This window comes from Neolamprologus multifasciatus, chromosome 10 (assembly GCF_963576455.1).
Source record: "Neolamprologus multifasciatus chromosome 10, fNeoMul1.2, whole genome shotgun sequence".
NCBI lineage: Eukaryota > Metazoa > Chordata > Actinopteri > Cichliformes > Cichlidae > Neolamprologus > Neolamprologus multifasciatus.
The window spans coordinates 7,012,150-7,022,780 of NC_140448.1; positions in this window are offsets into that span (position 1 = coordinate 7,012,150).

Sequence of the window (10,631 nt, forward strand, 5' to 3'; positions counted from 1 at the left end):
ACATTCAGCGAGGTGAGCGAGAATTGTACCTACTACTTTATATGAGTATAATTTTTAGGTATTGACTTAAATTCTACATTTAAGAATATGAATTATTTAGCTGCCTTTTTATGTGGAATGGGGTTTTGCTGAAAGGAACTGGACCTGTCTGCAATGATACTACTTACACTCCACATAGTTTCTTCTTAATCATTTCTACTAGATCTTTTAATATTAACATGTCAAGGCCACCAAAATGGGTAGAACTCTGTCACGGCGGGGTATGCCAGTGAGTTTGTGAAAAGGACCCAAAATCAGACACTAGAGAGGTGAACTGAAGTTGAAATGAAGAGTGAGCTATTTATTATGGCTGGTGGACATGAACATAAAACACAAGCAAAGGCCAAACAGGAGCGACAACTAAACTGAAACCTAAAATGGGAAAACTAAAAAACTACTGTATTTGAGTGATTGAGAGTGATTCGCTCGCTCTGTGATTCAGCACAGGAGGGAGGGGGTTAGTGAGTCCTGAGTGATTCGCTCGCTCTATGATTCTTTTTTTTTTTTTTTTTTTTTTTTTTTTTTTTTTTTTCCGCCTGTCCCATTTGGTTCTTTAGCCGTCAGAATTGTTGTCTGAAGACCAACAAGGATACCCAATGGATTTATTTTGCCAAATGGATCATCATGGCATTGCCGTATTGGTCCATTTGATCGACCTTTGTTTTTATTATTTATTTTATTTTCAGTTGTTACAGACGGGACAGACATGAGTGAGGGATAGGAAAGGGAGAAAGAAAGAGGAAGGAAAAGAAAAACAGAAGGGGAGAGGGACAGTGAGAAAGGGGGGAAGAAAAAATATCTCCGGGATCACCTGTTGAGAGAGAAAGAATAGAAAACAAGCACAAAAAAAAACAAAACAATGCAACATACTATACACAACACCATCGCATTAATCTAGCTAAGTGTAAACAGCAGTAAATACTAAATATTGAATGTTGTTGTGCAGCACACAGGACATACAGCGCACAATGTGCTTTGAAGTAGCAGCCAAGAAAGGTGTGATTTAAGTCTACGAATAGTGAACACCCATGTGCATACCTGTGTGGATCGGCGCGCTTGTATTCAAATGGTTTCCCCATGTAATGGTCTGCTAGAGGATGTAGAGAGCCATAGCCCCGTCCCCCAGGGCATGAAGCAGGCATGGAGGAGATCCAGGCCCCAGACATCCAGAGGCCCCAGAGTGCAAGAGCCCAAGGAGGACCACCGGAGGGGCATCCGTGCCACCTTCATGGGAAGGGCTGAGGATCCCCAGATGAGGGGTCACCCAGTAGCCACCGGGCAGAAGCTAGAGGGGGCTGCACCGGCGTGCCCGCCAGCTCTGCCGGCAGCCAGCTGTGCCAGAGTGAACCGAGCCGCAGGCACAGAGGCCGGAGGCCCGAGGGCCCCCCGCGCCCCGGAAGAGGCCTGACCGAGCAGCAGGCGCCAGGCCCCGCCAAGTAGTCACCGGGAGTGAGCTGGTACATACCTGAGCGCCCAGCCCCGGACACCAAGAACCACCAACGCACCGACCCCTGAGGGCATCAGTCACCGGCAGGGAGTGTGGTGAGGGGAGATAGGCCTCCACACTTTGGAGGGCCTTGGAGTTCCCAGAGAGGTGGAGTCTAAGACCCGACCTGACATATAGACACAGACAAACAGGCACACACAGACACAGACATGCATTCCCACCCTCATGCACACATATACAAACACTCAGCACTCACCCAACGCAGGAATAAACGTAAATGGACATGTACACACAATCACACTCCCCAAACATACTCTATATCCCGGGTCCAGGTATCCTCACCCCCAGAGATGGAAACGGCACCCAGACCCAAGAGATGTTACCCTTCCCTCCGGGGTGGAGGCAAGCAGACCGCCCCAGGCTCCGCAGCAGCAGGGAGGCCAATCGGACAGCCAGCATCTCTTCCCAGCCCCCCCGCCCCGATGGCTAGCAGAGAACAGGGGTGTGTTAAGACCCCATACCTCCCTCCTCCCGCTCAAGTGTAGTGTTGCTGCGTGTTGCTCTAAAGTGTATTTAAAACAAGGGAGAGCATGGTGCTGCTGCCAGAGAGCAGCAGGAACCCTCAATGTCTACATGGATTTAAAATTGAGAGGTGGGCACCGGCGCCAGAGGCAGGTTTGAATACACAGACCGTCTACTGGACGCCGTTAACGTGCCCACCCTCAAGGCCCTATATATATATATATGTGTGTGTTATGAGAGTGTAAGTAATGTGGATGTCTAAGTTGTGAGATAAAATTGAGGCACAGGTGGCCAGAAGAGGACAGAGGGGGGGGGAATGTCTCCCCTGCACCCTGGTGACACACCCGCACCCCAAAGCCCTACCTGTGTGGGTGGGTGTGGTGGAGCGTGAAGAGGGAGGCAGCCGGGGATGGGGAGGAAAAGAAGGGAGGGGAGGGTGTCCCTCCCTAGGGCCAGCTCCCCCGCTGACCCCAATATGCACCCCCGTCCTCTGGTATCCACCAAGGCAAGGGAGCCCAGGCCCATCCAGACCGGGGCCTACGGCAGCAACACCGCCAAGCCCCACAGGACCCGGGGCAGCCCACTCTACCCCACCGCAGAGGAAACTGTACCCACCCCAACATTCAATCATCTCCCAGACTACACAAGACACAGACACCCAGGTTAAGTTTATTCTCCACCTCTCCTATGTCTCTCCCCCACCTGCAGAGTGGACTCCTGCAAAGATGGAACAACCTCCCTGCCAGTTCAAGAGCCCCCCGGTTAGGCTGATGCACAAGAGGCCCCCTGCGCCAGGGCTGAGCCCCCGTGCACCCACCCGCCCACAACCTCGGCGACACACCGACGAGGACCGAAGCCCCCAAGGCCCAGCCAGAGCCCCAGCACGGAGGCGAAGCACCCCCGAACCCCAAACCCCCACGCCCGCCCCGGATCCACTCAGGGGCAGCCAGGCCACCAGGCCAGTAACCTACGTCCGCCAGCACAGACCATCCTCCAGCCCCGCTGCACGCGGCCACGAGGAGAACAACCTCTGAGAGCGACCAGAGCCACTAACCAGGTTATGAACACAACCCCCGGGTTAAGCCCTCCAGGGATAACGTCTCTAGGGGTCCTCCAGGTGCCCTAAGCCCATCCCAACCTCCACATCAACCACAATAGCCAAGGCGGGACCAAACCACGACCCCCCACCCCCGCTAGGTGATGGAGCCGATCAAAGGAGCCCAGAGGGATTGATCTAATGTGGTGGCAGAGGCTATATCGAGACTAATGTGATCTATTAGATAGTTTCTGTATTGGCTAGAATTAAGATTATTTTTATTTTTCCAGTTCATGAGGACCGTTTTCTTGGCGATGCATAGGGCAATAAAAACCATGTGGACTGTATTAATTTCTGTAGTGACATCATCCAAATTTCCCAACAAGCATACTAAAGGGGAGGTTGGAATTTTACATTTCAGACACTTTGATAAGTCCTCACATATCTCGTGCCAAAACTTCTGCACTGGTGGACAGAACCAAAGAGCGTGGATGTAACTGTCTGGTGTATTGCCTTGACAGTGTGAGCAGTTGTTGGCGGATGTAAAGCCCATCTTAAACATTCGATGACCTGTATAGTGCACTCTATGCAGTATTTTGTATTGTATTAATTGCAGATTGGGATTTTTAATAAATTTAAAGGTTTTTAAGCAAATTTGAGACCAGACGTTTTGGTCTAAGCTGACTGATAAATCTGCTTCCCACTTTGCAATAGGAAGGGATATTGATTCATCTATTTTAGAAAGTGTTCTGTATATTTTAGATAATAGTTTGGGGGATTTAAGAGTAAGAAATTGAACCACACTGGGTGGTGTTTGTAATTCAACTTGACTGAGGTTAAATTTCTTTTTTACTATGGATTTAATTTGTTGATATTCTAAAAATCTTTTCTTGTTGATCCCATATTGTGTAACTAGTCTGTCAAATGGAATAAATTCTGTTCCCTCTAATATATGTTCTAAGTATTTAATTCCTTTACAACTCCATTCTGGGAAATTAATCATATTTTTGTTTTGTAATATGTCAGGGTTATTCCAGATAGGTGTACGTTTGCATGGGATTAATGAAGACTCCGTTATTTTTAGAAACTCCCACCATGCTGACAGAGAAAAGCTGATGTTGATGCTTTTAAAGCATTCATGTCTTTTGATGTTTGAGCTAATAAATGGTAGGTCTGAAATCTCTAGATCATTGCATAGTGCCTGTTCAACATCTAGCCAGGGCTCATCTAAGAGGGTACATTTTAACCATTCTGAGATGAACTGAAGCCTGTTGGCTAAGAAGTATTGGTGAAAATTAGGCAGATCTAGTCCTCCTCTATCCTTGGTTCTTTGTAGCGTTTTTAAGCTGATGCGCGGGGGTTTATCTTTCCAAAGGAATTTAGAAATATGTGAATCCAGAGATCTGAACCAATCTTGTGATGGTTTGTTAGGGATCATTAAAAATAAGTAATTTATTTTTGGCAAGATCATCATTTTTATAGTGGTGACCCTTCCCATGAGTGATATGGGTAGAGATTTCCATCTAGTCAGATCGCCTTCTACTTTCTTTAGAAGTGGGATGTGGTTTAATTTAATTAAGTCTGAAAGCTTAGGAGAAACAATGATACCTAAATATTTAATATTTCCAGATTGTAGTGGGGCAGAAGATGAATTGTGGAAGGAGCAGTTAATGGGAAGAACTGTAGATTTTGGCCAGTTAATTGAATAGTCTGAAACTCTTGAAAACCAGTTTATTAGAGTAATTACCTCAGAGAGGTTGATTTGTGAGTTTTGCAGAAAAAGCAACACATCATCTGCATAGAGACTGATTTTATGTTCTACGTTATTACATTTTATGCCCTTAATTGTTGTAGCCTGTCTAAGTGCTGCTGCTAGAGGTTCGATAAAAATTGCAAAAAGTGAAGGGGAGAGTGGGCATCCCTGTCTGGTGCCCCTCAGGAGACAAAAGCTGGAGGATGTCTGGTCATTTGTTCTGATACGAGCTGTTGGGGAATTGTATAATATTCTTATCCAATTTATGAAAGAGTTTCCAAAACCAAATTTGTGTAAAGTTGCAAATAAAAATTTCCAGTTAACTCTGTCAAATGCTTTTTCTGCATCTAGAGATAATATTATGGTTTCAATGTTTTTATTGTATGAGTAGTCTATTAAATTAAGAAATCTACGAGTATTTGTTGAGGAGTGCCGACCTTTTATGAAACCAGTTTGGTCAGGATGAATTAAGAGGGGGGTTATTTTCTCTAATCTCTTTGAGAGAGCTTTGCAGATTATTTTAAGGTCTACATTTATAAGGGATATTGGACGATAACTTGAGGGAAATAAAGGGTCTTTTCCTGGTTTTAGCAGGAGACTAATGTTAGCAGAATTCATATTTGGTGGTAGTCTGCCATTTTTCTTGATTTCCTGCAACATTCCATGGAATACTGGTGCCAAAATTGTCCAGAATTCTTTGTAGAATTCTGCAGGAAAGCCGTCTGGACCTGGAGCTTTATTAATGGGCATACTTATCAGGGCTTCCTGGAGTTCACCTGGCGTCAGTGGCGAATCCAGTGCCATTGCTTGACTGTCTAGTAATTTTGGAAGAGTTACGTTGTCAAGAAACAAATCAATTTCATTTTTAGACGGGTTTATTTGTGGTGAATATAAAGTTTCATAGAAATCCCTAAAAATCTTGTTTATTCTTCCAGGGTCATATATTGTGTTCCCTGATAAATCTTTAGTGGCACATATAGTTGTTTTTTCTTTATTTATTTTTAACTGGTTTGCTAGAAATCGACCTGGTTTGTTACTGTGTTCAAAATTCTGCAAGCGAAGTCTTTGTACAAGGAATTGTGTTTTTCTATTAATAATTTCATTTAATTCTAGTTTTGTTTTGCATATTTTGTTCATTATTTCTTGATCTTGGTGGAACGCGTAGGCTTCTTCTAAGGATTTGATGGTTTTTTCTAATTCCTGAATATTTTTGTTTTCTTCTTTCTTTTTGTGTGATGAGAAAGAAATTATTTTACCTCTCATCACAGCTTTTCCTGCTTCCCATAGAACAGAAGCAGATGTTCCGGGAGTGTCATTAAAGTCTAAATATGAAGTCCATTCCTTTTTAAAATATTTAATAAAGTCTTCATCTTTAAGTAGTGATGTGTTAAATCTCCAGTTTTTACTTGGCGTAGTATTATTCTTGTGTATTAGTGTTAAAGATACAGGAGCATGATCGCTGACAGCTATAGGGTGAATCTCAGTGTCTGAAATGTCACTCAGCAGTGAGCTGCTGACCAAAAAATAATCCAGACGAGAGTAGGAGTGATGAACATGTGAGAAGAAAGTATATTCCTTACTGTTGGGGTGAAGGGAGCGCCATGCATCGCAAAGGCCATAGTCGCTCATATACTGTTTGATTATATTTGTGGATTGCCAATTGCGCTGAGTTCCTGTTGTGTTGAGCCTATCCATTTCTTCATTTAGTCCAAGGTTGAGGTCGCCTCCAAGAATGAGTGTGCAATCAAGGTGTTCAGAGAGTGCACTAAAAAATCCGTGGAAGAATGAGGGTTCATCAACATTTGGACCATATATACTTACAATACATAGTTTTTTGTTCAATATTGATAGTTTAATAATTAGAAATCTACCCTCTGGATCCATAACTGTATCAAGTACTGTAAAATTAACATTTTTATGTATTAAAATTGCTACTCCTCTTTGTCTAGAATTATAACAAGCTGCAAACACATTAGGAAACTCAGGTGTTTTAAGTTCGTTTAAACCTGTAACAGGTCTGTGAGTTTCTTGTAATAAAACAACATCTGCCTGTAGTTTTTTAAGCTGGTTAAATATCTTTAACCTCTTTCCTCTGGTGCCAGCCCCATTTACATTCCATGTGACAAACCTCAGCATGCCCATAATTGTGTGTGTATGTCTAATGATGTAAGCTGGGTGTTCCGTTTAGACGGGTGGAGAAAATGTGGAAACATCACTTGTTTGTAAATAGAAAGAGAAAAAAGTGTGGTGATAGGCTCCATAAGTCTGACTATGTGTGTGACTATTCACTAATATGAACAAGCGTGGCTTGCGTATGTGTCCTGTAAGTCTGTGCTTGCTGTGAGGCTGTTGTAAATGTGCTGCCGTTGAGCGTGTGTGTTTGCGTGATCGTGGTGCGAATAAATGGAGAAATAGAGGGTGTTGTTTGTAGGTGAGTGGGGAAGTAGGTGATCACAGCAGTGAAAGACAAGAGAAAGAAAGAAACCACATAAAGTGTGAGCGACAACAAAAAAAAGAAAAGAAACGGAAACATTCCAATTAAAGTAATGACGGAGGGTGACGGTGTTATATCTGCTATGACATCATACTGATATTACTAGGTTCAACCCATGTTAAAGGAGAAAGTGTGAATGAATAAGAAAAGAGTGTAGCGGGTTCTTATCTGGAGTGCAGTCAATATAACCACGGTGTGGTGCCGGGGTCGCGGTAGAGCTGTCCGTCCACGTAGAGCCGGTCCACGGCGATGACAGCGCGGGAGCCTTTCTGCATGAAGCTACGTCGGACTGGGAACAGGACCTTGCGTCGTTCCAGGATCTCTTTGGGGAACTGGTCGTTCACGCTGAAGTCCGTTCCTTTCAGTTCCCTGCCGCGACTCTTCACCTGTTCCTTCTGTTTAAATTGACCAAATTTGGCCACAATAGGACGTGGTCTCCCGGTCCGCGACCTCACGCCCCCCAAGCGATGCACTCTGTCGAAGGCGATGTTCTTTACGGTGTCCTCCGGCAGCTTCAGGTGGATTTTAATGAAGCTTTTCACCGTTGCCTCCGCGTCCTCTCCGGTAGATTCTGGAATACCAGAAAAAACAAGATTGTCTCTCATGCTACGGGCTTGTAGATCGATAACGGACTCTTTTATTTTTTTATTTTCAGTGTTTAGCTGGGTCACGTTATCGGCGAGAGATTTGACCGACTCCCGTAGCGTGGCATTTTCAGCAGCAAGCGTTTCCACCTGCTGCTGGCTGAATTCCAGGGATTCTCTCAGAGATTTAAATTCCCGGTGTAGAATCTCCACCAGGGACAGCCTCGCATCGAAACTGGACAATCGCTTGTCGATTGACTCCAGGATATCTGCGATGTCTTTGCCGGCAGGCGATGTTGTGCCGGGGGAGTCTGCCGGACGACATCTCTTCGATGACGGCGTCTCGGTTTTGGCCGGGGAAGATGCACTCTGGGCCTTCTTCATTACTAAATCTTGGAAGCAGCGTTCGATGTATTCTTGGAGAGCGTCTAAACTCTCCCCGTTGTCCTCCAGGGTGTTAGAGATGATAAGACAGATGTTGTTAGTTATATGACAGTTGGTTAGTTTATTTGGCAGTACTGAAGCTTAAGGAAACTTTGTTTGTACTCTACGCTACCATTCGCTTTGTTTTTTCCGCCAAATCTCCGGCGTCTGACGTCACCTACAACATGGGTCGCTTACCTTACCCGTCGCTTACCTTACCCGTCACTTCCGCTCGCTCTATGATTCAGCACAGGAGGGAGGGGGTTAGTGAGTCCTGAGTGATTCGCTTACGCTTACGATTCAGCACAGGAGGGAGGGGGTGAGTGAGTCCTGAGTGATTTGTTCGCTCTATGATTCAGCACAGGAGGGAGGGGGTTAGTGAGTCCTGAGTGATTCGTTCGCTCTATGATTCAGCACAGGAGGGAGGGGGTTAGTGAGTCCTGAGTGATTTGTTCGCTCTATGATTCAGCACAGGAGGGAGGGGGTTAGTGAGTCCTGAGTGATTTGTTCGCTCTATGATTCAGCACAGGAGGGAGGGGGTTAGTGAGTCCTGAGTGATTCGCTTACGCTTACGATTCAGCACAGGAGGGAGGGGGTTAGTGAGTCCTGAGTGATTCGCTTACGCTTACGATTCAGCACAGGAAGGGAGGGGTGAGTAGCTCAAATAAGCTGTTAGCATGTTAGTAGAGCGATGCTACTGTGAACCGAGGAGCTATTTTCTTGATGTGAGCTTCTACTCCAGTTTTCTTCCAGTTCAGAGCAGATTTTTTTTGTTAAGATACTGGATGTTGTGTTTATCTCCACAATTTTAATTATAAGCTAGATACATTGCTGCTAACAGCAACAGGGATGAGTCAGTGAGTCAGTTGGGCTTGTGAATCATGATTCATGAGTCAGTAAAGTGATTCTCAAGTACTGAACAATTCGTTCATGATTCGCGCATCACTCGTAAGGACATCTCGTGTTTTCATGTTCACATTTCCCTCTCACCACATATCCAAACCGATATCAACACCAGCAGCTTTTATGGCTGTGGCTCCAGCAAACATCAGCTGATACTAGGAAGTAATATTAAATCAATTCTAACAACAGCTTATCAAGCATAAACCTGCTGCTGTTGTTTAGCATGACATCCACTGGTTTCCTCTTTCTGGCGCAAAGTGGCCGATAAACAAACGAGAGAAAAGCTGATCAGCTGATCACTGATCAGTTTCATGATTGAAGCAGCAACAAACGAGGGAGGGGGAGAGAATGAAAGAAGAAGAAACAGCTGTGCAGCAAGGACACAGAATATCTCCAGCTTTGAGTCTTTTTTTTCACTCTAGCTGTAGTACGGGACAAGTTGCATTCCTTTTCACCTCAATACCATTTTATTCTATTTGTCTGTGATAAGATTGTTTTCAGAGCCAATGCCCAAGCAAGGGTGCATCCGACCTCCTCGTCTGTAATTGGTCCAGCAAACAAAAAATTACCATCGGCCCACCAGGCAAATGCCCAGTATGCCCGATGGCCAGTCCAGCTGTGGTTAGTGGTCTGTATTTTTCTGCAATTCCAGCAATACAGCTGTTTTGAATTGTGTTCTCCTTAACTTTTTGTGCCACACACAGCTGGAGACAGAGTTTTAATTCATTTGAAAGCCTTTTATTATTATTATTTTAAAGTATTACTTTGTTGTATTAATAATTATATAATTTAATGTGTTCTGTATACGTCACTACAATGTGATTTTGGAAATATATAAATATATGGACAACAGGCTCTTCCGCGGCAATCTCTTGTCGTCAATAAGCAACGTTTAGGGAGCTCTATAGTATTCAATAAGAGGACCCTGCACGTCAATTCTCGACGCGAGGGGGGTACCCTGCGCGTCGATAAGTGAAGCAGAGGGAGCCTGACCATGCGTCACACATTTGACGAGTTGGGAGTGAGAACGTGTTGGTTTCTCAGGGCTTGTTTAATCTGAACAAGCCCCTAAAACAGTTAGTGATCACTATCAGCCTCTCTCGGTTTTTATTACCACTGTTCATTTTAAGGCTCAGTTTTTAAAACCTGTCGATGTAACTACAGCCCAGCCCATGCAGCAGTATATGAATGACTAACCTTCTATTGTGGATGGATTATCTCAGTTGTTCTCCTGACTGAAGTTTGGTCCGTTAGCAGCATCTTGCCATGCGAGGGGTTTGTCTCTAACCATCAGGAACCCTCATCGAGTGGAAAAAAGTTAGCATTCATCCTCCAAATTCACTGTTTATGTTATGCTAACATAGCTGTGTAGCTAGCCAACCACGTAGGACATCATTATATACAAGCTAGTCCAACTTCAGTAACCCTAC